The 25,712-nt window shown below is 36.3% G+C and overlaps 1 non-coding gene and 22 pseudogenes across 1 annotated transcript; all 23 read left to right on the forward strand.

The window, feature by feature from the left end:
* The first annotated feature begins 1,375 nt into the window (after positions 1-1,375).
* LOC145650837 (5S ribosomal RNA) lies at positions 1,376-1,494 on the forward strand (annotated as a pseudogene).
* A 1,101-nt stretch (positions 1,495-2,595) lies between these two features.
* On the forward strand, positions 2,596-2,714 carry LOC145646612 (5S ribosomal RNA). The gene has a single exon (XR_014116204.1). It is a non-coding gene; the product is annotated as a 5S ribosomal RNA (ribosomal RNA).
* Positions 2,715-3,598: 884 nt separating this feature from the next.
* Positions 3,599-3,717, forward strand: LOC145644982 (5S ribosomal RNA; annotated as a pseudogene).
* A 1,105-nt stretch (positions 3,718-4,822) lies between these two features.
* LOC145644993 (5S ribosomal RNA) lies at positions 4,823-4,941 on the forward strand (annotated as a pseudogene).
* Positions 4,942-6,609: 1,668 nt separating this feature from the next.
* Positions 6,610-6,728, forward strand: LOC145650053 (5S ribosomal RNA; annotated as a pseudogene).
* A 1,544-nt stretch (positions 6,729-8,272) lies between these two features.
* On the forward strand, positions 8,273-8,391 carry LOC145645004 (5S ribosomal RNA; annotated as a pseudogene).
* Positions 8,392-9,058: 667 nt separating this feature from the next.
* On the forward strand, positions 9,059-9,177 carry LOC145650233 (5S ribosomal RNA; annotated as a pseudogene).
* A 667-nt stretch (positions 9,178-9,844) lies between these two features.
* Positions 9,845-9,963, forward strand: LOC145650602 (5S ribosomal RNA; annotated as a pseudogene).
* A 791-nt stretch (positions 9,964-10,754) lies between these two features.
* Positions 10,755-10,873, forward strand: LOC145647673 (5S ribosomal RNA; annotated as a pseudogene).
* Positions 10,874-12,418: 1,545 nt separating this feature from the next.
* LOC145645015 (5S ribosomal RNA) lies at positions 12,419-12,537 on the forward strand (annotated as a pseudogene).
* A 666-nt stretch (positions 12,538-13,203) lies between these two features.
* On the forward strand, positions 13,204-13,322 carry LOC145650603 (5S ribosomal RNA; annotated as a pseudogene).
* A 791-nt stretch (positions 13,323-14,113) lies between these two features.
* On the forward strand, positions 14,114-14,232 carry LOC145647674 (5S ribosomal RNA; annotated as a pseudogene).
* Positions 14,233-15,338: 1,106 nt separating this feature from the next.
* Positions 15,339-15,457, forward strand: LOC145645026 (5S ribosomal RNA; annotated as a pseudogene).
* A 791-nt stretch (positions 15,458-16,248) lies between these two features.
* On the forward strand, positions 16,249-16,367 carry LOC145647675 (5S ribosomal RNA; annotated as a pseudogene).
* A 1,105-nt stretch (positions 16,368-17,472) lies between these two features.
* On the forward strand, positions 17,473-17,591 carry LOC145648971 (5S ribosomal RNA; annotated as a pseudogene).
* A 667-nt stretch (positions 17,592-18,258) lies between these two features.
* On the forward strand, positions 18,259-18,377 carry LOC145650186 (5S ribosomal RNA; annotated as a pseudogene).
* Positions 18,378-19,168: 791 nt separating this feature from the next.
* LOC145649247 (5S ribosomal RNA) lies at positions 19,169-19,287 on the forward strand (annotated as a pseudogene).
* Positions 19,288-20,078: 791 nt separating this feature from the next.
* Positions 20,079-20,197, forward strand: LOC145649248 (5S ribosomal RNA; annotated as a pseudogene).
* Positions 20,198-21,302: 1,105 nt separating this feature from the next.
* On the forward strand, positions 21,303-21,421 carry LOC145643971 (5S ribosomal RNA; annotated as a pseudogene).
* A 791-nt stretch (positions 21,422-22,212) lies between these two features.
* On the forward strand, positions 22,213-22,331 carry LOC145648300 (5S ribosomal RNA; annotated as a pseudogene).
* A 1,105-nt stretch (positions 22,332-23,436) lies between these two features.
* Positions 23,437-23,555, forward strand: LOC145650188 (5S ribosomal RNA; annotated as a pseudogene).
* Positions 23,556-24,346: 791 nt separating this feature from the next.
* LOC145648301 (5S ribosomal RNA) lies at positions 24,347-24,465 on the forward strand (annotated as a pseudogene).
* Positions 24,466-25,570: 1,105 nt separating this feature from the next.
* On the forward strand, positions 25,571-25,689 carry LOC145649389 (5S ribosomal RNA; annotated as a pseudogene).
* Positions 25,690-25,712: the final 23 nt, after the last annotated feature.

Below are 25,712 nucleotides of genomic sequence, written 5' to 3' on the forward strand. Positions count from 1 at the left end.
ATTCCTCAAAAATCTATCTGTTAGCACCTTGGACTACGAGATGCTGTAAGCTTCTCTTGCATCACTTTAATTTACTTTCAAGATGACATGCTAGGATGTGAAGTGCAGTGATTAATTAAAAAAACTATCTGTTAGCACCTGGGAATAGCAAATGCTGTAAGTTTTTGTTGCATCACTTTACTTTAATCTGCAACTGACAAGCTTGTATGTGAAGTGTACAGATTAAATAGAAATATTTTAGAACCAGGGAATAGCAGGTGCTGTAAGATTGTATTGCATCCCTTTAATTTATGTTCAAGCTATCATGTTCTAATTTGAAGTGCAGTGAATAATTAACTCAAACTATCTGTTAGCACCTGGGAATAGCAGATGCTGTAAGTTTTTTTTGCATCACTTTCATTTACTCTCCAACTCACATGCCTGAATGTGAAGTGCAGTGATTCATCAAAAAACTATATGTTAGCACCTTGGACTACGAGATGCTGTAAGCTTCTCTTGCATCACTTTAATTTACTGTCAAGATGACATGCTAGGATGTGAAATGCAGTGATTAATTAAAAAAACTATCTGTTAGCACCTGGGAATAGCAGATGCTGTAAGTTTTTGTTGCATCACTTTACTTTAATCTGCAACTGACAAGCTTGTATGTGAAGTGTACAGATTAAATAGAAATATTTTAGTACCAGGGAATAGCAGGTGCTGTAAGATTGTATTGCATCCCTTTAATTTATGTTCAAGCTATCATGTTCAAATTTGAAGTGCAGTGAATAATTAACTCAAACTATCTGTTAGCACCTGGGAATAGCAGATGCTGTAAGTTTTTTTTGCATCACTTTCATTTACTCTCCAACTCACATGCCTGAATGTGAAGTGCAGTGATTCATCAAAAAACTATATGTTAGCACATTGGACTACGAGATGCTGTAAGCTTCTCTTGCATCAATTTAATTAACTGTCAAGATGACATGCTAGGATGTGAAATGCAGTGATTAATTAAAAAAACTATCTGTTAGCACCTGGGAATAGCAGATGCTGTAAGTTTTTGTTGCATCACTTTACTTTAATCTGCAACTGACAAGCTTGTATGTGAAGTGTACAGATTAAATAGAAATATTTTAGTACCAGGGAATAGCAGGTGCTGTAAGATTGTTTGCATCCCTTTAATTTATGTTCAAGCTATCATGTTCAAATTTGAAGTACAGTGAATAATTAGTGCCTCCGTATACCAGCTCCGTATTGTAAGCTTTTATTGCATCATTTAATTACATTCAAGATAACATTCTAGAATGTCAAGTGCAGGGATTAATAAAAAAAATTGTCAGATTGGTCTTTGATCATATTTGCTATGATTAGGCAATTTGAGTAAGTGTTCAAGGCTTAAGGCCACACCAGCTTGAGAACGCCCAATCTCCTTTGACCTTGGAAGCTAAGCAAGTTTGGGCCTGAATAGTACTGAGGTGGGACCCTACCTAGGAATACCAGGTGCTGTAAGCTTTTCTTGCATCACTTTAATTTACTTTCAAGCTGACATGCTCAAATGTGAAGTGCAGTGATTAATAAAAAAAAACTATCTGTTAGCACCTGGGAATAGCAGATGCTGTAAGTTTTTTTTGCATCACTTTCATTTACTCTCCAACTCACATGCCTGAATGTGAAGTGCAGTGATTCCTCAAAAATCTATCTGTTAGCACCTTGGACTACGAGATGCTGTAAGCTTCTCTTGCATCACTTTAATTTACTTTCAAGATGACATGCTAGGATGCGAAGTGCAGTGATTAATTAAAAAAACTATCTGTTAGCACCTGGGAATAGCAAATGCTGTAAGTTTTTGTTGCATCACTTTAATCTGCAACTGACAAGCTTGTATGTGAAGTGTACAGATTAAATAGAAATATTTTAGTACCAGGGAATAGCAGGTGCTGTAAGATTGTATTGCATCCCTTTAATTTATGTTCAAGCTATCATGTTCAAATTTGAAGTGCAGTGAATAATTAACTCAAACTATCTGTTAGCACCTGGGAATAGCAGATGCTGTAAGTTTTTTTTGCATCACTTTCATTTACTCTCCAACTCACATGCCTGAATGTGAAGTGCAGTGATTCATCAAAAAACTATATGTTAGCACATTGGACTACGAGATGCTGTAAGCTTCTCTTGCATCACTTTAATTTACTGTCAAGATGACATGCTAGGATGTGAAATGCAGTGATTAATTAAAAAAACTATCTGTTAGCACCTGGGAATAGCAGATGCTGTAAGTTTTTGTTGCATCACTTTACTTTAATCTGCAACTGACAAGCTTGTATGTGAAGTGTACAGATTAAATAGAAATATTTTAGTACCAGGGAATAGCAGGTGCTGTAAGATTGTTTGCATCCCTTTAATTTATGTTCAAGCTATCATGTTCAAATTTGAAGTACAGTGAATAATTAGTGCCTCCGTATACCAGCTCCGTATTGTAAGCTTTTATTGCATCATTTAATTACATTCAAGATAACATTCTAGAATGTCAAGTGCAGGGATTAATAAAAAAAATTGTCAGATTGGTCTTTGATCATATTTGCTATGATTAGGCAATTTGAGTAAGTGTTTAAGGCTTACGGCCACACCAGCTTGAGAACGCCCAATCTCATCTGACCTTGGAAGCTAAGCAAGTTTGGGCCTGAATAGTACTGAGGTGGGACACTACCTAGGAATACCAGGTGCTGTAAGCTTTTCTTGCATCACTTTAATTTACTTTCAAGCTGACATGCTCAAATGTGAAGTGCAGTGATTAATAAAAAAAACTATCTGTTAGCACCTGGGAATAGCAGATGCTGTAAGTTTTTTTTGCATCACTTTCATTTACTCTCCAACTCACATGCCTGAATGTGAAGTGCAGTGATTCATCAAAAAACTATATGTTAGCACCTTGGACTACGAGATGCTGTAAGCTTCTCTCGCATCACTTTAATTTACTGTCAAGATGACATGCTAGGATGTGAAATGCAGTGATTAATTAAAAAAACTATCTGTTAGCACCTGGGAATAGCAGATGCTGTAAGTTTTTGTTGCATCACTTTACTTTAATCTGCAACTGACAAGCTTGTATGTGAAGTGTACAGATTAAATAGAAATATTTTAGTACCAGGGAATAGCAGGTGCTGTAAGATTGTATTGCATCCCTTTAATTTATGTTCAAGCTATCATGTTCAAATTTGAAGTGCAGTGAATAATTAACTCAAACTATCTGTTAGCAAATGGGAATAGCAGATGCTGTAAGTTTTTGTTGCATCACTTTACTTTAATCTGCAACTGACAAGCTTGTATGTGAAGTGTACAGATTAAATAGAAATATTTTAGTACCAGGGAATAGCAGGTGCTGTAAGATTGTTTGCATCCCTTTAATTTATGTTCAAGCTATCATGTTCAAATTTGAAGTACAGTGAATAATTAGTGCCTCCGTATACCAGCTCCGTATTGTAAGCTTTTATTGCATCATTTAATTACATTCAAGATAACATTCTAGAATGTCAAGTGCAGGGATTAATAAAAAAAATTGTCAGATTGGTCTTTGATCATATTTGCTATGATTAGGCAATTTGAGTAAGTGTTTAAGGCTTACGGCCACACCAGCTTGAGAACGCCCAATCTCATCTGACCTTGGAAGCTAAGCAAGTTTGGGCCTGAATAGTACTGAGGTGGGACCCTACCTAGGAATACCAGGTGCTGTAAGCTTTTCTTGCATCACTTTAATTTACTTTCAAGCTGACATGCTCAAATGTGAAGTGCAGTGATTAATAAAAAAAACTATCTGTTAGCACCTGGGAATAGCAGATGCTGTAAGTTTTTTTTGCATCACTTTCATTTACTCTCCAACTCACATGCCTGAATGTGAAGTGCAGTGATTCATCAAAAAACTATATGTTAGCACCTTGGACTACGAGATGCTGTAAGCTTCTCTTGCATCACTTTAATTTACTGTCAAGATGACATGCTAGGATGTGAAATGCAGTGATTAATTAAAAAAACTATCTGTTAGCACCTGGGAATAGCAGATGATGTAAGTTTTTGTTGCATCACTTTACTTTAATCTGCAACTGACAAGCTTGTATGTGAAGTGTACAGATTAAATAGAAATATTTTAGTACCAGGGAATAGCAGGTGCTGTAAGATTGTATTGCATCCCTTTAATTTATGTTCAAGCTATCATGTTCAAATTTGAAGTGCAGTGAATAATTAACTCAAACTATCTGTTAGCACCTGGGAATAGCAGATGCTGTAAGTTTTTTTTGCATCACTTTCATTTACTCTCCAACACACATGCCTGAATGTGAAGTGCAGTGATTCATCAAAAAACTATATGTTAGCACATTGGACTACGAGATGCTGTAAGCTTCTCTTGCATCACTTTAATTAACTGTCAAGATGACATGCTAGGATGTGAAATGCAGTGATTAATTAAAAAAACTATCTGTTAGCACCTGGGAATAGCAGATGCTGTAAGTTTTTGTTGCATCACTTTACTTTAATCTGCAACTGACAAGATTGTATGTGAAGTGTACAGATTAAATAGAAATATTTTAGTACCAGGGAATAGCAGGTGCTGTAAGATTGTTTGCATACCTTTAATTTATGTTCAAGCTATCATGTTCAAATTTGAAGTACAGTGAATAATTAGTGCCTCCGTATACCAGCTCCGTATTGTAAGCTTTTATTGCATCATTTAATTACATTCAAGATAACATTCTAGAATGTCAAGTGCAGGGATTAATAAAAAAAATTGTCAGATTGGTCTTTGATCATATTTGCTATGATTAGGCAATTTGAGTAAGTGTTTAAGGCTTACGGCCACACCAGCTTGAGAACGCCCAATCTCATCTGACCTTGGAAGCTAAGCAAGTTTGGGCCTGAATAGTACTGAGGTGGGACCCTACCTAGGAATACCAGGTGCTGTAAGCTTTTCTTGCATCACTTTAATTTACTTTCAAGCTGACATGCTCAAATGTGAAGTGCAGTGATTAATAAAAAAAACTATCTGTTAGCACCTGGGAATAGCAGATGCTGTAAGTTTTTTTTGCATCACTTTCATTTATTCTCCAACTCACATGCCTGAATGTGAAGTGCAGTGATTCCTCAAAAATCTATCTGTTAGCACCTTGGACTACGAGATGCTGTAAGCTTCTCTTGCATCACTTTAATTTACTTTCAAGATGACATGCTAGGATGTGAAGTGCAGTGATTAATTAAAAAAACTATCTGTTAGCACCTGGGAATAGCAAATGCTGTAAGTTTTTGTTGCATCACTTTACTTTAATCTGCAACTGACAAGCTTGTATGTGAAGTGTACAGATTAAATAGAAATATTTTAGTACCAGGGAATAGCAGGTGCTGTAAGATTGTATTGCATCCCTTTAATTTATGTTCAAGCTATCATGTTCAAATTTGAAGTGCAGTGAATAATTAACTCAAACTATCTGTTAGCACCTGGGAATAGCAGATGCTGTAAGTTTTTTTTGCATCACTTTCATTTACTCTCCAACTCACATGCCTGAATGTGAAGTGCAGTGATTCATCAAAAAACTATATGTTAGCACCTTGGACTACGAGATGCTGTAAGCTTCTCTTGCATCACTTTAATTTACTGTCAAGATGACATGCTAGGATGTGAAATGCAGTGATTAATTAAAAAAACTATCTGTTAGCACCTGGGAATAGCAGATGCTGTAAGTTTTTGTTGCATCACTTTACTTTAATCTGCAACTGACAAGCTTGTATGTGAAGTGTACAGATTAAATAGAAATATTTTAGTACCAGGGAATAGCAGGTGCTGTAAGATTGTATTGCATCCCTTTAATTTATGTTCAAGCTATCATGTTCAAATTTGAAGTGCAGTGAATAATTAACTCAAACTATCTGTTAGCACCTGGGAATAGCAGATGCTGTAAGTTTTTTTTGCATCACTTTCATTTACTCTCCAACTCACATGCCTGAATGTGAAGTGCAGTGATTCCTCAAAAATCTATCTGTTAGCACCTTGGACTACGAGATGCTGTAAGCTTCTCTTGCATCACTTTAATTTACTGTCAAGATGACATGCTAGGATGTGAAATGCAGTGATTAATTAAAAAAACTATCTGTTAGCACCTGGGAATAGCAGATGCTGTAAGTTTTTGTTGCATCACTTTACTTTAATCTGCAACTGACAAGCTTGTATGTGAAGTGTACAGATTAAATAGAAATATTTTAGTACCAGGGAATAGCAGGTGCTGTAAGATTGTTTGCATCCCTTTAATTTATGTTCAAGCTATCATGTTCAAATTTGAAGTGCAGTGAATAATTAACTCAAACTATCTGTTAGCACCTGGGAATAGCAGATGCTGTAAGTTTTTTTTGCATCATTTTCATTTACTCTCCAACTCACATGCCTGAATGTGAAGTGCAGTGATTCATCAAAAAACTGTCTGTTAGTGCCTCCGTATACCAGATGTTGTACGCTTTTATTGCATCATTTAATTTACATTCAAGATAACATTCTAGAATGTCAATTGCAGGGATTAATAAAAAAAATTGTCAGATTGGTCTTTGATCATATTTGCTATGATTAGGCAATTTGAGTACGTGTTTAAGGCTTACGGCCACACCAGCTTGAGAATGCCCAATCTCATTTGACCGTGGAAGCTAAGCAAGTTTGGGCCTGGATAGTACTGAGGTGGGACCCTACCTAGGAATACCAGGTGCTGTAAGCCTTTCTTGCATCACTTTAATTTACTTTCAAGCTGACATGCTCAAATGTGAAGTGCAGTGATTAATAAAAAAAACTATCTGTTAGCACCTGGCAATAGCAGATGCTGTAAGTTTTTTTTGCATCACTTTCATTTACCCTCCAACTCACATGCCTGAATGTGAAGTGCAGTGATTCATCAAAAAACTATCTGTTAGCACCTTGGACTATGAGATGCTGTAAGCTTCTCTTGCATCACTTTAATTTACTGTCAAGATGACATGCTAAGATGTGAAATGCAGTGATTAATTAAAAAAACTATCTGTTAGCACCTGGGAATAGCAGATGCTGTAGGTTTTTGTTGCATCACTTTACTTTAATCTGCAACTGACAAGCTTGTATGTGAAGTGGACAGATTAAATAGAAATATTTTAGTACCAGGGAATAGCAGGTGCTGTAAGATTGTATTGCATCCCTTTAATTTATGTTCAAGCTATCATGTTCAAATTTGAAGTGCAGTGAATAATAAACTCAAACTATCTGATAGCACCTGGGAATAGCAGATGCTGTAAGTTTTTTTTGCATCACTTTCATTTACTCTCCAACTCACATGCCTGAATGTGAAGTGCAGTGATTCATCAAAAAACTATATGTTAGCACCTTGGACTACGAGATGCTGTAAGCTTCTCTTGCATCACTTTAATTTACTGTCAAGATGACATGCTAGGATGTGAAATGCAGTGATTAATTAAAAAAACTATCTGTTAGCACCTGGGAATAGCAGATGCTGTAAGTTTTTGTTGCATCACTTTACTTTAATCTGCAACTGACAAGCTTGTATGTGAAGTGTACAGATTAAATAGAAATATTTTAGTACCAGGGAATAGCAGGTGCTGTAAGATTGTATTGCATCCCTTTAATTTATGTTAAAGCTATCATGTTCAAATTTGAAGTGCAGTGAATAATTAACTCAAACTATCTGTTAGCACCTGGGAATAGCAGATGCTGTAAGTTTTTTTTGCATCACTTTCATTTACTCTCCAACTCACATGCCTGAATGTGAAGTGCAGTGATTCATCAAAAAACTATATGTTAGCACATTGGACTACGAGATGCTGTAAGCTTCTCTTGCATCACTTTAATTAACTGTCAAGATGACATGCTAGGATGTGAAATGCAGTGATTAATTAAAAAAACTATCTGTTAGCACCTGGGAATAGCAGATGCTGTAAGTTTTTGTTGCATCACTTTACTTTAATCTGCAACTGACAAGCTTGTATGTGAAGTGTACAGATTAAATAGAAATATTTTAGTACCAGGGAATAGCAGGTGCTGTAAGATTGTTTGCATCCCTTTAATTTATGTTCAAGCTATCATGTTCAAATTTGAAGTACAGTGAATAATTAGTGCCTCCGTATACCAGCTCCATATTGTAAGCTTTTATTGCATCATTTAATTACATTCAAGATAACATTCTAGAATGTCAAGTGCAGGGATTAATAAAAAAAATTGTCAGATTGGTCTTTGATCATATTTGCTATGATTAGGCAATTTGAGTAAGTGTTTAAGGCTTACGGCCACACCAGCTTGAGAACGCCCAATCTCATCTGACCTTGGAAGCTAAGCAAGTTTGGGCCTGAATAGTACTGAGGTGGGACCCTACCTAGGAATACCAGGTGCTGTAAGCTTTTCTTGCATCACTTTAATTTACTTTCAAGCTGACATGCTCAAATGTGAAGTGCAGTGATTAATAAAAAAAACTATCTGTTAGCACCTGGGAATAGCAGATGCTGTAAGTTTTTTTTGCATCACTTTCATTTACTCTCCAACTCACATGCCTGAATGTGAAGTGCAGTGATTCCTCAAAAATCTATCTGTTAGCACCTTGGACTACGAGATGCTGTAAGCTTCTCTTGCATCACTTTAATTTACTTTCAAGATGACATGCTAGGATGTGAAGTGCAGTGATTAATTAAAAAAACTATCTGTTAGCACCTGGGAATAGCAAATGCTGTAAGTTTTTGTTGCATCGCTTTACTTTAATCTGCAACTGACAAGCTTGTATGTGAAGTGTACAGATTAAATAGAAATATTTTAGTACCAGGGAATAGCAGGTGCTGTAAGATTGTATTGCATCCCTTTAATTTATGTTCAAGCTATCATGTTCAAATTTGAAGTGCAGTGAATAATTAGTGCCTCCGTATACCAGCTCCGTATTGTAAGCTTTTATTGCATCATTTAATTACATTCACGATAACATTCTAGAATGTCAAGTGCAGGGATTAATAAAAAAAATTGTCAGATTGGTCTTTGATCATATTTGCTATGATTAGGCAATTTGAGTAAGTGTTTAAGGTTTACGGCCACACCAGCTTGAGAACGCCCAATCTCATCTGACTTTGGAAGCTAAGCAAGTTTGGGCCTGGATAGTACTGAGGTGGGACCCTACCTAGGAATACCAGGTGCTGTAAGATTGTATTGCATCCCTTTAATTTATGTTCAAGCTATCATGTTCAAATTTGAAGTGCAGTGAATAATTAACTCAAACTATCTGTTAGCACCTGGGAATAGCAGATGCTGTAAGTTTTTTTTGCATCACTTTCATTTACTCTCCAACTCACATGCCTGAATGTGAAGTGCAGTGATTCATCAAAAAACTATATGTTAGCACCTTGGACTACGAGATGCTGTAAGCTTCTCTTGCATCACTTTAATTTACTGTCAAGATGACATGCTAGGATGTGAAATGCAGTGATTAATTAAAAAAACTATCTGTTAGCACCTGGGAATAGCAGATGCTGTAAGTTTTTGTTGCATCACTTTACTTTAATCTGCAACTGACAAGCTTGTATGTGAAGTGTACAGATTAAATAGAAATATTTTAGTACCAGGGAATAGCAGGTGCTGTAAGATTGTTTGCATCCCTTTAATTTATGTTCAAGCTATCATGTTCAAATTTGAAGTGCAGTGAATAATTAGTGCCTCCGTATACCAGCTCCGTATTGTAAGCTTTTATTGCATCATTTAATTACATTCAAGATAACATTCTAGAATGTCAAGTGCAGGGATTAATAAAAAAAATTGTCAGATTGGTCTTTGATCATATTTGCTATGATTAGGCAATTTGAGTAAGTGTTTAAGGTTTACCGCCACACCAGCTTGAGAACGCCCAATCTCATCTGACCTTGGAAGCTAAGCAAGTTTGGGCCTGGATAGTACTGAGGTGGGACCCTACCTAGGAATACCAGGTGCTGTAAGATTGTATTGCATCCCTTTAATTTATGTTCAAGCTATCATGTTCAAATTTGAAGTGCAGTGAATAATTAACTCAAACTATCTGTTAGCACCTGGGAATAGCAGATGCTGTAAGTTTTTTTTGCATCACTTTCATTTACTCTCCAACTCACATGCCTGAATGTGAAGTGCAGTGATTCCTCAAAAATCTATCTGTTAGCACCTTGGACTACGAGATGCTGTAAGCTTCTCTTGCATCACTTTAATTTACTGTCAAGATGACATGCTAGGATGTGAAATGCAGTGATTAATTAAAAAAACTATCTGTTAGCACCTGGGAATAGCAGATGCTGTAAGTTTTTGTTGCATCACTTTACTTTAATCTGCAACTGACAAGCTTGTATGTGAAGTGTACAGATTAAATAGAAATATTTTAGTACCAGGGAATAGCAGGTGCTGTAAGATTGTTTGCATCCCTTTAATTTATGTTCAAGCTATCATGTTCAAATTTGAAGTGCAGTGAATAATTAACTCAAACTATCTGTTAGCACCTGGGAATAGCAGATGCTGTAAGTTTTTTTTGCATCATTTTCATTTACTCTCCAACTCACATGCCTGAATGTGAAGTGCAGTGATTCATCAAAAAACTGTCTGTTAGTGCCTCCGTATACCAGATGTTGTAAGCTTTTATTGCATCATTTAATTTACATTCAAGATAACATTCTAGAATGTCAATTGCAGGGATTAATAAAAAAAATTGTCAGATTGGTCTTTGATCATATTTCCTATGATTAGGCAATTTGAGTACGTGTTTAAGGCTTACGGCCACACCAGCTTGAGAATGCCCAATCTCATTTGACCTTGGAAGCTAAGCAAGTTTGGGCCTGGATAGTACTGAGGTGGGACCCTACCTAGGAATACCAGGTGCTGTAAGCCTTTCTTGCATCACTTTAATTTACTTTCAAGCTGACATGCTCAAATGTGAAGTGCAGTGATTAATAAAAAAAAACTATCTGTTAGCACCTGGCAATAGCAGATGCTGTAAGTTTTTTTTGCATCACTTTCATTTACCCTCCAACTCACATGCCTGAATGTGAAGTGCAGTGATTCATCAAAAAACTATCTGTTAGCACCTTGGACTATGAGATGCTGTAAGCTTCTCTTGCATCACTTTAATTTACTGTCAAGATGACATGCTAAGATGTGAAATGCAGTGATTAATTAAAAAAACTATCTGTTAGCACCTGGGAATAGCAGATGCTGTAGGTTTTTGTTGCATCACTTTACTTTAATCTGCAACTGACAAGCTTGTATGTGAAGTGGACAGATTAAATAGAAATATTTTAGTACCAGGGAATAGCAGGTGCTGTAAGATTGTATTGCATCCCTTTAATTTATGTTCAAGCTATCATGTTCAAATTTGAAGTGCAGTGAATAATTAACTCAAACTATCTGTTAGCACCTGGGAATAGCAGATGCTGTAAATTTTTTTTGCATCACTTTCATTTACTCTCCAACTCACATGCCTGAATGTGAAGTGCAGTGATTCATCAAAAAACTATATGTTAGCACCTTGGACTACGAGATGCTGTAAGCTTCTCTTGCATCACTTTAATTTACTGTCAAGATGACATGCTAGGATGTGAAATGCAGTGATTAATTAAAAAAACTATCTGTTAGCACCTGGGAATAGCAGATGCTGTAAGTTTTTGTTGCATCACTTTACTTTAATCTGCAACTGACAAGCTTGTATGTGAAGTGTACAGATTAAATAGAAATATTTTAGTACCAGGGAATAGCAGGTGCTGTAAGATTGTATTGCATCCCTTTAATTTATGTTAAAGCTATCATGTTCAAATTTGAAGTGCAGTGAATAATTAACTCAAACTATCTGTTAGCACCTGGGAATAGCAGATGCTGTAAGTTTTTTTTGCATCACTTTCATTTACTCTCCAACTCACATGCCTGAATGTGAAGTGCAGTGATTCATCAAAAAACTATATGTTAGCACATTGGACTACGAGATGCTGTAAGCTTCTCTTGCATCACTTTAATTAACTGTCAAGATGACATGCTAGGATGTGAAATGCAGTGATTAATTAAAAAAACTATCTGTTAGCACCTGGGAATAGCAGATGCTGTAAGTTTTTGTTGCATCACTTTACTTTAATCTGCAACTGACAAGCTTGTATGTGAAGTGTACAGATTAAATAGAAATATTTTAGTACCAGGGAATAGCAGGTGCTGTAAGATTGTTTGCATCCCTTTAATTTATGTTCAAGCTATCATGTTCAAATTTGAAGTACAGTGAATAATTAGTGCCTCCGTATACCAGCTCCATATTGTAAGCTTTTATTGCATCATTTAATTACATTCAAGATAACATTCTAGAATGTCAAGTGCAGGGATTAATAAAAAAAATTGTCAGATTGGTCTTTGATCATATTTGCTATGATTAGGCAATTTGAGTAAGTGTTTAAGGCTTACGGCCACACCAGCTTGAGAACGCCCAATCTCATCTGACCTTGGAAGCTAAGCAAGTTTGGGCCTGAATAGTACTGAGGTGGGACCCTACCTAGGAATACCAGGTGCTGTAAGCTTTTCTTGCATCACTTTAATTTACTTTCAAGCTGACATGCTCAAATGTGAAGTGCAGTGATTAATAAAAAAAACTATCTGTTAGCACCTGGGAATAGCAGATGCTGTAAGTTTTTTTTGCATCACTTTCATTTACTCTCCAACTCACATGCCTGAATGTGAAGTGCAGTGATTCATCAAAAAACTATATGTTAGCACCTTGGACTACGAGATGCTGTAAGCTTCTCTTGCATCACTTTAATTTACTGTCAAGATGACATGCTAGGATGTGAAATGCAGTGATTAATTAAAAAAACTATCTGTTAGCACCTGGGAATAGCAGATGCTGTAAGTTTTTGTTGCATCACTTTACTTTAATCTGCAACTGACAAGCTTGTATGTGAAGTGTACAGATTAAATAGAAATATTTTAGTACCAGGGAATAGCAGGTGCTGTAAGATTGTTTGCATCCCTTTAATTTATGTTCAAGCTATCATGTTCAAATTTGAAGTGCAGTGAATAATTAGTGCCTCCGTATACCAGCTCCGTATTGTAAGCTTTTATTGCATCATTTAATTACATTCAAGATAACATTCTAGAATGTCAAGTGCAGGGATTAATAAAAAAAATTGTCAGATTGGTCTTTGATCATATTTGCTATGATTAGGCAATTTGAGTAAGTGTTTAAGGTTTACCGCCACACCAGCTTGAGAACGCCCAATCTCATCTGACCTTGGAAGCTAAGCAAGTTTGGGCCTGGATAGTACTGAGGTGGGACCCTACCTAGGAATACCAGGTGCTGTAAGATTGTATTGCATCCCTTTAATTTATGTTCAAGCTATCATGTTCAAATTTGAAGTGCAGTGAATAATTAACTCAAACTATCTGTTAGCACCTGGGAATAGCAGATGCTGTAAGTTTTTTTTGCATCACTTTCATTTACTCTCCAACTCACATGCCTGAATGTGAAGTGCAGTGATTCCTCAAAAATCTATCTGTTAGCACCTTGGACTACGAGATGCTGTAAGCTTCTCTTGCATCACTTTAATTTACTGTCAAGATGACATGCTAGGATGTGAAATGCAGTGATTAATTAAAAAAACTATCTGTTAGCACCTGGGAATAGCAGATGCTGTAAGTTTTTGTTGCATCACTTTACTTTAATCTGCAACTGACAAGCTTGTATGTGAAGTGTACAGATTAAATTGAAATATTTTAGTACCAGGGAATAGCAGGTGCTGTAAGATTGTTTGCATCCCTTTAATTTATGTTCAAGCTATCATGTTCAAATTTGAAGTGCAGTGAATAATTAACTCAAACTATCTGTTAGCACCTGGGAATAGCAGATGCTGTAAGTTTTTTTTGCATCATTTTCATTTACTCTCCAACTCACATGCCTGAATGTGAAGTGCAGTGATTCATCAAAAAACTGTCTGTTAGTGCCTCCGTATACCAGATGTTGTAAGCTTTTATTGCATCATTTAATTTACATTCAAGATAACATTCTAGAATGTCAATTGCAGGGATTAATAAAAAAAATTGTCAGATTGGTCTTTGATCATATTTCCTATGATTAGGCAATTTGAGTACGTGTTTAAGGCTTACGGCCACACCAGCTTGAGAATGCCCAATCTCATTTGACCTTGGAAGCTAAGCAAGTTTGGGCCTGGATAGTACTGAGGTGGGACCCTACCTAGGAATACCAGGTGCTGTAAGCCTTTCTTGCATCACTTTAATTTACTTTCAAGCTGACATGCTCAAATGTGAAGTGCAGTGATTAATAAAAAAAAACTATCTGTTAGCACCTGGCAATAGCAGATGCTGTAAGTTTTTTTTGCATCACTTTCATTTACCCTCCAACTCACATGCCTGAATGTGAAGTGCAGTGATTCATCAAAAAACTATCTGTTAGCACCTTGGACTATGAGATGCTGTAAGCTTCTCTTGCATCACTTTAATTTACTGTCAAGATGACATGCTAAGATGTGAAATGCAGTGATTAATTAAAAAAACTATCTGTTAGCACCTGGGAATAGCAGATGCTGTAGGTTTTTGTTGCATCACTTTACTTTAATCTGCAACTGACAAGCTTGTATGTGAAGTGGACAGATTAAATAGAAATATTTTAGTACCAGGGAATAGCAGGTGCTGTAAGATTGTATTGCATCCCTTTAATTTATGTTCAAGCTATCATGTTCAAATTTGAAGTGCAGTGAATAATTAACTCAAACTATCTGTTAGCACCTGGGAATAGCAGATGCTGTAAATTTTTTTTGCATCACTTTCATTTACTCTCCAACTCACATGCCTGAATGTGAAGTGCAGTGATTCATCAAAAAACTATATGTTAGCACATTGGACTACGAGATGCTGTAAGCTTCTCTTGCATCACTTTAATTAACTGTCAAGATGACATGCTAGGATGTGAAATGCAGTGATTAATTAAAAAAACTATCTGTTAGCACCTGGGAATAGCAGATGCTGTAAGTTTTTGTTGCATCACTTTACTTTAATCTGCAACTGACAAGCTTGTATGTGAAGTGTACAGATTAAATAGAAATATTTTAGTACCAGGGAATAGCAGGTGCTGTAAGATTGTTTGCATCCCTTTAATTTATGTTCAAGCTATCATGTTCAAATTTGAAGTACAGTGAATAATTAGTGCCTCCGTATACCAGCTCCATATTGTAAGCTTTTATTGCATCATTTAATTACATTCAAGATAACATTCTAGAATGTCAAGTGCAGGGATTAATAAAAAAAATTGTCAGATTGGTCTTTGATCATATTTGCTATGATTAGGCAATTTGAGTAAGTGTTTAAGGCTTACGGCCACACCAGCTTGAGAACGCCCAATCTCATCTGACCTTGGAAGCTAAGCAAGTTTGGGCCTGAATAGTACTGAGGTGGGACCCTACCTAGGAATACCAGGTGCTGTAAGCTTTTCTTGCATCACTTTAATTTACTTTCAAGCTGACATGCTCAAATGTGAAGTGCAGTGATTAATAAAAAAAACTATCTGTTAGCACCTGGGAATAGCAGATGCTGTAAGTTTTTTTTGCATCACTTTCATTTACTCTCCAACTCACATGCCTGAATGTGAAGTGCAGTGATTCCTCAAAAATCTATCTGTTAGCACCTTGGACTACGAGATGCTGTAAGCTTCTCTTGCATCACTTTAATTTACTTTCAAGATGACATGCTAGGATGTGAAGTGCAGTGATTAATTAAAAAAACTATCTGTTAGCACCTGGGAATAGCAAATGCTGTAAGTTTTTGTTGCATCGCTTTACTTTAATCTGCAACTGACAAGCTTGTATGTGAAGTGTACAGATTAAATAGAAATATTTTAGTACCAGGGAATAGCAGGTGCTGTAAGATTGTATTGCATCCCTTTAATTTATGTTCAAGCTATCATGTTCAAATTTGAAGTGCAGTGAATAATTAACTCAAACTATCTGTTAGCACCTGGGAATAGCAGATGCTGTAAGTTTTTTTTGCATCATTTTCATTTACTCTCCAACTCACATGCCTGAATGTGAAGTGCAGTGATTCATCAAAAAACTGTCTGTTAGTGCCTCCGTATACCAGATGTTGTAAGCTTTTATTGCATCATTTAATTTACATTCAAGATAACATTCTAGAATGTCAATTGCAGGGATTAATAAAAAAAATTGTCAGATTGGTCTTTGATCATATTTGCTATGATTAGGCAATTTGAGTAAGTGTTTAAGGCTTACGGCCACACCAGCTTGAGAATGCCCAATCTCATTTGACCTTGGAAGCTAAGCAAGTTTGGGCCTGGATAGTACTGAGGTGGGACCCTACCTAGGAATACCAGGTGCTGTAAGCCTTTCTTGCATCACTTTAATTTACTTTCAAGCTGACATGCTCAAATGTGAAGTGCAGTGATTAATAAAAAAAACTATCTGTTAGCACCTGGCAATAGCAGATGCTGTAAGTTTTTTTTGCATCACTTTCATTTACCCTCCAACTCACATGCCTGAATGTGAAGTGCAGTGATTCATCAAAAAACTATCTGTTAGCACCTTGGACTATGAGATGCTGTAAGCTTCTCTTGCATCACTTTAATTTACTGTCAAGATGACATGCTAAGATGTGAAATGCAGTGATTAATTAAAAAAACTATCTGTTAGCACCTGGGAATAGCAGAAGCTGTAAGTTTTTGTTGCATCACTTTACTTTAATCTGCAACTGACAAGCTTGTATGTGAAGTGGACAGATTAAAAAGAAATATTTTAGTACCAGGGAATAGCAGGTGCTGTAAGATTGTATTGCATCCCTTTAATTTATGTTCAAGCTATCATGTTCAAATTTGAAGTGCAGTGAATAATTAACTCAAACTATCTGTTAGCACCTGGGAATAGCAGATGCTGTAAGTTTTTTTTGCATCACTTTCATTTACTCTCCAACTCACATGCCTGAATGTGAAGTGCAGTGATTCATCAAAAAACTATATGTTAGCACCTTGGACTACGAGATGCTGTAAGCTTCTCTTGCATCACTTTAATTTACTGTCAAGATGACATGCTAGGATGTGAAATGCAGTGATTAATTAAAAAAACTATCTGTTAGCACCTGGGAATAGCAGATGCTGTAAGTTTTTGTTGCATCACTTTACTTTAATCTGCAACTGACAATCTTGTATGTGAAGTGTACAGATTAAATAGAAATATTTTAGTACCAGGGAATAGCAGGTGCTGTAAGATTGTTTGCATCCCTTTAATTTATGTTCAAGCTATCATGTTCAAATTTGAAGTGCAGTGAATAATTAGTGCCTCCGTATACCAGCTCCGTATTGTAAGCTTTTATTGCATCATTTAATTACATTCAAGATAACATTCTAGAATGTCAAGTGCAGGGATTAATAAAAAAAATTGTCAGATTGGTCTTTGATCATATTTGCTATGATTAGGCAATTTGAGTAAGTGTTTAAGGTTTACGGCCACACCAGCTTGAGAACGCCCAATCTCATCTGACCTTGGAAGCTAAGCAAGTTTGGGCCTGGATAGTACTGAGGTGGGACCCTACCTAGGAATACCAGGTGCTGTAAGATTGTATTGCATCCCTTTAATTTATGTTCAAGCTATCATGTTCAAATTTGAAGTGCAGTGAATAATTAACTCAAACTATCTGTTAGCACCTGGGAATAGCAGATGCTGTAAGTTTTTTTTGCATCACTTTCATTTACTCTCCAACTCACATGCCTGAATGTGAAGTGCAGTGATTCATCAAAAAACTATATGTTAGCACCTTGGACTACGAGATACTGTAAGCTTCTCTTGCATCACTTTAATTTACTGTCAAGATGACATGCTAGGATGTGAAATGCAGTGATTAATTAAAAAAACTATCTGTTAGCACCTGGGAATAGCAGATGCTGTAAGTTTTTGTTGCATCACTTTACTTTAATCTGCAACTGACAAGCTTGTATGTGAAGTGTACAGATTAAATAGAAAAATTTTAGTACCAGGGAATAGCAGGTGCTGTAAGATTGTTTGCATCCCTTTAATTTATGTTCAAGCTATCATGTTCAAATTTGAAGTGCAGTGAATAATTAGTGCCTCCGTATACCAGCTCCGTATTGTAAGCTTTTATTGCATCATTTAATTACATTCAAGATAACATTCTAGAATGTCAAGTGCAGGGATTAATAAAAAAAATTGTCAGATTGGTCTTTGATCATATTTGCTATGATTAGGCAATTTGAGTAAGTGTTTAAGGCTTACGGCCATACCAGCTTGAGAACGCCCAATCTCATCTGACCTTGGAAGCTAAGCAACTTTGGGCCTGGATAGTACTGAGGTGGGACCCTACCTATGTATACCAGGTGCTGTAAGCTTTTCTTGCATCACTTTAATTTACTTTCAAGCTGACATGCTCAAATGTGAAGTGCAATGATTAATAAAAAAAACTATCTGTTAGCACCTGGGAATAGCAGATGCTGTAAGTTTTTTTTGCATCACTTTCATTTACTCTCCAACTCACATGCCTGAATGTGAAGTGCAGTGATTCCTCAAAAATCTATCTGTTAGCACCTTGGACTACGAGATGCTGTAAGCTTCTCTTGCATCACTTTAATTTACTTTCAAGATGACATGCTAGGATGTGAAGTGCAGTGATTAATTAAAAAAACTATCTGTTAGCACCTGGGAATAGCAAATGCTGTAAGTTTTTGTTGCATCGCTTTACTTTAATCTGCAACTGACAAGCTTGTATGTGAAGTGTACAGATTAAATAGAAATATTTTAGTACCAGGGAATAGCAGGTGCTGTAAGATTGTATTGCATCCCTTTAATTTATGTTCAAGCTATCATGTTCAAATTTGAAGTGCAGTGAATAATTAACTCAAACTATCTGTTAGCACCTGGGAATAGCAGATGCTGTAAGTTTTTTTTGCATCATTTTCATTTACTCTCCAACTCACATGCCTGAATGTGAAGTGCAGTGATTCATCAAAAAACTGTCTGTTAGTGCCTCCGTATACCAGATGTTGTAAGCTTTTATTGCATCATTTAATTTACATTCAAGATAACATTCTAGAATGTCAATTGCAGGGATTAATAAAAAAAATTGTCAGATTGGTCTTTGATCATATTTGCTATGATTAGGCAATTTGAGTAAGTGTTTAAGGCTTACGGCCACACCAGCTTGAGAATGCCCAATCTCATTTGACCTTGGAAGGTAAGCAAGTTTGGGCCTGGATAGTACTGAGGTGGGACCCTACCTAGGAATACCGGGTGCTGTAAGCCTTTCTTGCATCACTTTAATTTACTTTCAAGCTGACATGCTCAAATGTGAAGTGCAATGATTAATAAAAAAAACTATCTGTTAGCACCTGGGAATAGCAGATGCTGTAAGTTTTTTTTGCATCACTTTCATTTACTCTCCAACTCACATGCCTGAATGTGAAGTGCAGTGATTCCTCAAAAATCTATCTGTTAGCACCTTGGACTACGAGATGCTGTAAGCTTCTCTTGCATCACTTTAATTTACTTTCAAGATGACATGCTAGGATGTGAAGTGCAGTGATTAATTAAAAAAACTATCTGTTAGCACCTGGGAATAGCAAATGCTGTAAGTTTTTGTTGCATCGCTTTACTTTAATCTGCAACTGACAAGCTTGTATGTGAAGTGTACAGATTAAATAGAAATATTTTAGTACCAGGGAATAGCAGGTGCTGTAAGATTGTATTGCATCCCTTTAATTTATGTTCAAGCTATCATGTTCAAATTTGAAGTGCAGTGAATAATTAACTCAAACTATCTGTTAGCACCTGGGAATAGCAGATGCTGTAAGTTTTTTTTGCATCATTTTCATTTACTCTCCAACTCACATGCCTGAATGTGAAGTGCAGTGATTCATCAAAAAACTGTCTGTTAGTGCCTCCGTATACCAGATGTTGTAAGCTTTTATTGCATCATTTAATTTACATTCAAGATAACATTCTAGAATGTCAATTGCAGGGATTAATAAAAAAAATTGTCAGATTGGTCTTTGATCATATTTGCTATGATTAGGCAATTTGAGTAAGTGTTTAAGGCTTACGGCCACACCAGCTTGAGAATGCCCAATCTCATTTGACCTTGGAAGGTAAGCAAGTTTGGGCCTGGATAGTACTGAGGTGGGACCCTACCTAGGAATACCGGGTGCTGTAAGCCTTTCTTGCATCACTTTAATTTACTTTCAAGCTGACATGCTCAAATGTGAAGTGCAGTGATTAATAAAAAAAACTATCTGTTAGCACCTGGCAATAGCAGATGCTGTAAGTTTTTTTTGCATCACTTTCATTTACCCTCCAACTCACATGCCTGAATGTGAAGTGCAGTGATTCATCAAAAAACTATCTGTTAGCACCTTGGACTATGAGATGCTGTAAGCTTCTCTTGCATCACTTTAATTTACTGTCAAGATGACATGCTAAGATGTGAAATGCAGTGATTAATTAAAAAATCTATCTGTTAGCACCTGGGAATAGCAGATGCTGTAAGTTTTTGTTGCATCACTTTACTTTAATCTGCAACTGACAAGCTTGTATGTGAAGTGGACAGATTAAAAAGAAATATTTTAGTACCAGGGAATAGCAGGTGCTGTAAGATTGTATTGCATCCCTTTAATTTATGTTCAAGCTATCATGTTCAAATTTGAAGTGCAGTGAATAATTAACTCAAACTATCTGTTAGCACCTGGGAATAGCAGATGCTGTAAGTTTTTTTTGCATCACTTTCATTTACTCTCCAACTCACATGCCTGAATGTGAAGTGCAGTGATTCATCAAAAAACTATATGTTAGCACCTTGGACTACGAGATGCTGTAAGCTTCTCTTGCATCACTTTAATTTACTGTCAAGATGACATGCTAGGATGTGAAATGCAGTGATTAATTAAAAAAACTATCTGTTAGCACCTGGGAATAGCAGATGCTGTAAGTTTTTGTTGCATCACTTTACTTTAATCTGCAACTGACAAGCTTGTATGTGAAGTGTACAGATTAAATAGAAATATTTTAGTACCAGGGAATAGCAGGTGCTGTAAGATTGTTTGCATCCCTTTACTTTATGTTCAAGCTATCATGTTCAAATTTGAAGTGCAGTGAATAATTAGTGCCTCCGTATACCAGCTCCGTATTGTAAGCTTTTATTGCATTATTTAATTACATTCAAGATAACATTCTAGAATGTCAAGTGCAGGGATTAATAAAAAAAATTGTCAGATTGGTCTTTGATCATATTTGCTATGATTAGGCAATTTGTGTAAGTGTTTAAGGTTTACGGCCACACCAGCTTGAGAACGCCCAATCTCATCTGACCTTGGAAGCTAAGCAACTTTGGGCCTGGATAGTACTGAGGTGGGACCCTACCTATGTATACCAGGTGCTGTAAGCTTTTCTTGCATCACTTTAATTTACTTTCAAGCTGACATGCTCAAATGTGAAGTGCAATGATTAATAAAAAAAACTATCTGTTAGCACCTGGGAATAGCAGATGCTGTAAGTTTTTTTTGCATCACTTTCATTTACTCTCCAACTCACATGCCTGAATGTGAAGTGCAGTGATTCCTCAAAAATCTATCTGTTAGCACCTTGGACTACGAGATGCTGTAAGCTTCTCTTGCATCACTTTAATTTACTTTCAAGATGACATGCTAGGATGTGAAGTGCAGTGATTAATTAAAAAAACTATCTGTTAGCACCTGGGAATAGCAAATGCTGTAAGTTTTTGTTGCATCGCTTTACTTTAATCTGCAACTGACAAGCTTGTATGTGAAGTGTACAGATTAAATAGAAATATTTTAGTACCAGGGAATAGCAGGTGCTGTAAGATTGTATTGCATCCCTTTAATTTATGTTCAAGCTATCATGTTCAAATTTGAAGTGCAGTGAATAATTAACTCAAACTATCTGTTAGCACCTGGGAATAGCAGATGCTGTAAGTTTTTTTTGCATCATTTTCATTTACTCTCCAACTCACATGCCTGAATGTGAAGTGCAGTGATTCATCAAAAAACTGTCTGTTAGTGCCTCCGTATACCAGATGTTGTAAGCTTTTATTGCATCATTTAATTTACATTCAAGATAACATTCTAGAATGTCAATTGCAGGGATTAATAAAAAAAATTGTCAGATTGGTCTTTGATCATATTTGCTATGATTAGGCAATTTGAGTAAGTGTTTAAGGCTTACGGCCACACCAGCTTGAGAATGCCCAATCTCATTTGACCTTGGAAGCTAAGCAAGTTTGGGCCTGGATAGTACTGAGGTGGGACCCTACCTAGGAATACCGGGTGCTGTAAGCCTTTCTTGCATCACTTTAATTTACTTTCAAGCTGACATGCTCAAATGTGAAGTGCAGTGATTAATAAAAAAAACTATCTGTTAGCACCTGGCAATAGCAGATGCTGTAAGTTTTTTTTGCATCACTTTCATTTACCCTCCAACTCACATGCCTGAATGTGAAGTGCAGTGATTCATCAAAAAACTATCTGTTAGCACCTTGGACTATGAGATGCTGTAAGCTTCTCTTGCATCACTTTAATTTACTGTCAAGATGACATGCTAAGATGTGAAATGCAGTGATTAATTAAAAAATCTATCTGTTAGCACCTGGGAATAGCAGATGCTGTAAGTTTTTGTTGCATCACTTTACTTTAATCTGCAACTGACAAGCTTGTATGTGAAGTGGACAGATTAAAAAGAAATATTTTAGTACCAGGGAATAGCAGGTGCTGTAAGATTGTATTGCATCCCTTTAATTTATGTTCAAGCTATCATGTTCAAATTTGAAGTGCAGTGAATAATTAACTCAAACTATCTGTTAGCACCTGGGAATAGCAGATGCTGTAAGTTTTTTTTGCATCACTTTCATTTACTCTCCAACTCACATGCCTGAATGTGAAGTGCAGTGATTCATCAAAAAACTATATGTTAGCACCTTGGACTACGAGATACTGTAAGCTTCTCTTGCATCACTTTAATTTACTGTCAAGATGACATGCTAGGATGTGAAATGCAGTGATTAATTAAAAAAACTATCTGTTAGCACCTGGGAATAGCAGATGCTGTAAGTTTTTGTTGCATCACTTTACTTTAATCTGCAACTGACAAGCTTGTATGTGAAGTGTACAGATTAAATAGAAAAATTTTAGTACCAGGGAATAGCAGGTGCTGTAAGATTGTTTGCATCCCTTTAATTTATGTTCAAGCTATCATGTTCAAATTTGAAGTGCAGTGAATAATTAGTGCCTCCGTATACCAGCTCCGTATTGTAAGCTTTTATTGCATCATTTAATTACATTCAAGATAACATTCTAGAATGTCAAGTGCAGGGATTAATAAAAAAAATTGTCAGATTGGTCTTTGATCATATTTGCTATGATTAGGCAATTTGAGTAAGTGTTTAAGGCTTACGGCCATACCAGCTTGAGAACGCCCAATCTCATCTGACCTTGGAAGCTAAGCAACTTTGGGCCTGGATAGTACTGAGGTGGGACCCTACCTATGTATACCAGGTGCTGTAAGCTTTTCTTGCATCACTTTAATTTACTTTCAAGCTGACATGCTCAAATGTGAAGTGCAATGATTAATAAAAAAAACTATCTGTTAGCACCTGGGAATAGCAGATGCTGTAAGTTTTTTTTGCATCACTTTCATTTACTCTCCAACTCACATGCCTGAATGTGAAGTGCAGTGATTCCTCAAAAATCTATCTGTTAGCACCTTGGACTACGAGATGCTGTAAGCTTCTCTTGCATCACTTTAATTTACTTTCAAGATGACATGCTAGGATGTGAAGTGCAGTGATTAATTAAAAAAACTATCTGTTAGCACCTGGGAATAGCAAATGCTGTAAGTTTTTGTTGCATCGCTTTACTTTAATCTGCAACTGACAAGCTTGTATGTGAAGTGTACAGATTAAATAGAAATATTTTAGTACCAGGGAATAGCAGGTGCTGTAAGATTGTATTGCATCCCTTTAATTTATGTTCAAGCTATCATGTTCAAATTTGAAGTGCAGTGAATAATTAACTCAAACTATCTGTTAGCACCTGGGAATAGCAGATGCTGTAAGTTTTTTTTGCATCATTTTCATTTACTCTCCAACTCACATGCCTGAATGTGAAGTGCAGTGATTCATCAAAAAACTGTCTGTTAGTGCCTCCGTATACCAGATGTTGTAAGCTTTTATTGCATCATTTAATTTACATTCAAGATAACATTCTAGAATGTCAATTGCAGGGATTAATAAAAAAAATTGTCAGATTGGTCTTTGATCATATTTGCTATGATTAGGCAATTTGAGTAAGTGTTTAAGGCTTACGGCCACACCAGCTTGAGAATGCCCAATCTCATTTGACCTTGGAAGCTAAGCAAGTTTGGGCCTGGATAGTACTGAGGTGGGACCCTACCTAGGAATACCGGGTGCTGTAAGCCTTTCTTGCATCACTTTAATTTACTTTCAAGCTGACATGCTCAAATGTGAAGTGCAGTGATTAATAAAAAAAACTATCTGTTAGCACCTGGCAATAGCAGATGCTGTAAGTTTTTTTTGCATCACTTTCATTTACCCTCCAACTCACATGCCTGAATGTGAAGTGCAGTGATTCATCAAAAAACTATCTGTTAGCACCTTGGACTATGAGATGCTGTAAGCTTCTCTTGCATCACTTTAATTTACTGTCAAGATGACATGCTAAGATGTGAAATGCAGTGATTAATTAAAAAATCTATCTGTTAGCACCTGGGAATAGCAGATGCTGTAAGTTTTTGTTGCATCACTTTACTTTAATCTGCAACTGACAAGCTTGTATGTGAAGTGGACAGATTAAAAAGAAATATTTTAGTACCAGGGAATAGCAGGTGCTGTAAGATTGTATTGCATCCCTTTAATTTATGTTCAAGCTATCATGTTCAAATTTGAAGTGCAGTGAATAATTAACTCAAACTATCTGTTAGCACCTGGGAATAGCAGATGCTGTAAGTTTTTTTTGCATCACTTTCATTTACTCTCCAACTCACATGCCTGAATGTGAAGTGCAGTGATTCATCAAAAAACTATATGTTAGCACCTTGGACTACGAGATGCTGTAAGCTTCTCTTGCATCACTTTAATTTACTGTCAAGATGACATGCTAGGATGTGAAATGCAGTGATTAATTAAAAAAACTATCTGTTAGCACCTGGGAATAGCAGATGCTGTAAGTTTTTGTTGCATCACTTTACTTTAATCTGCAACTGACAAGCTTGTATGTGAAGTGTACAGATTAAATAGAAATATTTTAGTACCAGGGAATAGCAGGTGCTGTAAGATTGTTTGCATCCCTTTAATTTATGTTCAAGCTATCATGTTCAAATTTGAAGTGCAGTGAATAATTAGTGCCTCCGTATACCAGCTCCGTATTGTAAGCTTTTATTGCATTATTTAATTACATTCAAGATAACATTCTAGAATGTCAAGTGCAGGGATTAATAAAAAAAATTGTCAGATTGGTCTTTGATCATATTTGCTATGATTAGGCAATTTGAGCAAGTGTTTAAGGTTTACGGCCACACCAGCTTGAGAACGCCCAATCTCATCTGACCTTGGAAGCTAAGCAAGTTTGGGCCTGAATAGTACTGAGGTGGGACCCTACCTAGGAATACCAGGTGCTGTAAGATTGTATTGCATCCCTTTAATTTAT

The sequence above is a fragment of the Electrophorus electricus genome, chromosome 13 (genome assembly GCF_041902795.1).
Source record: "Electrophorus electricus isolate QZ-2024a chromosome 13, ASM4190279v1, whole genome shotgun sequence".
Lineage (NCBI taxonomy): Eukaryota > Metazoa > Chordata > Actinopteri > Gymnotiformes > Gymnotidae > Electrophorus > Electrophorus electricus.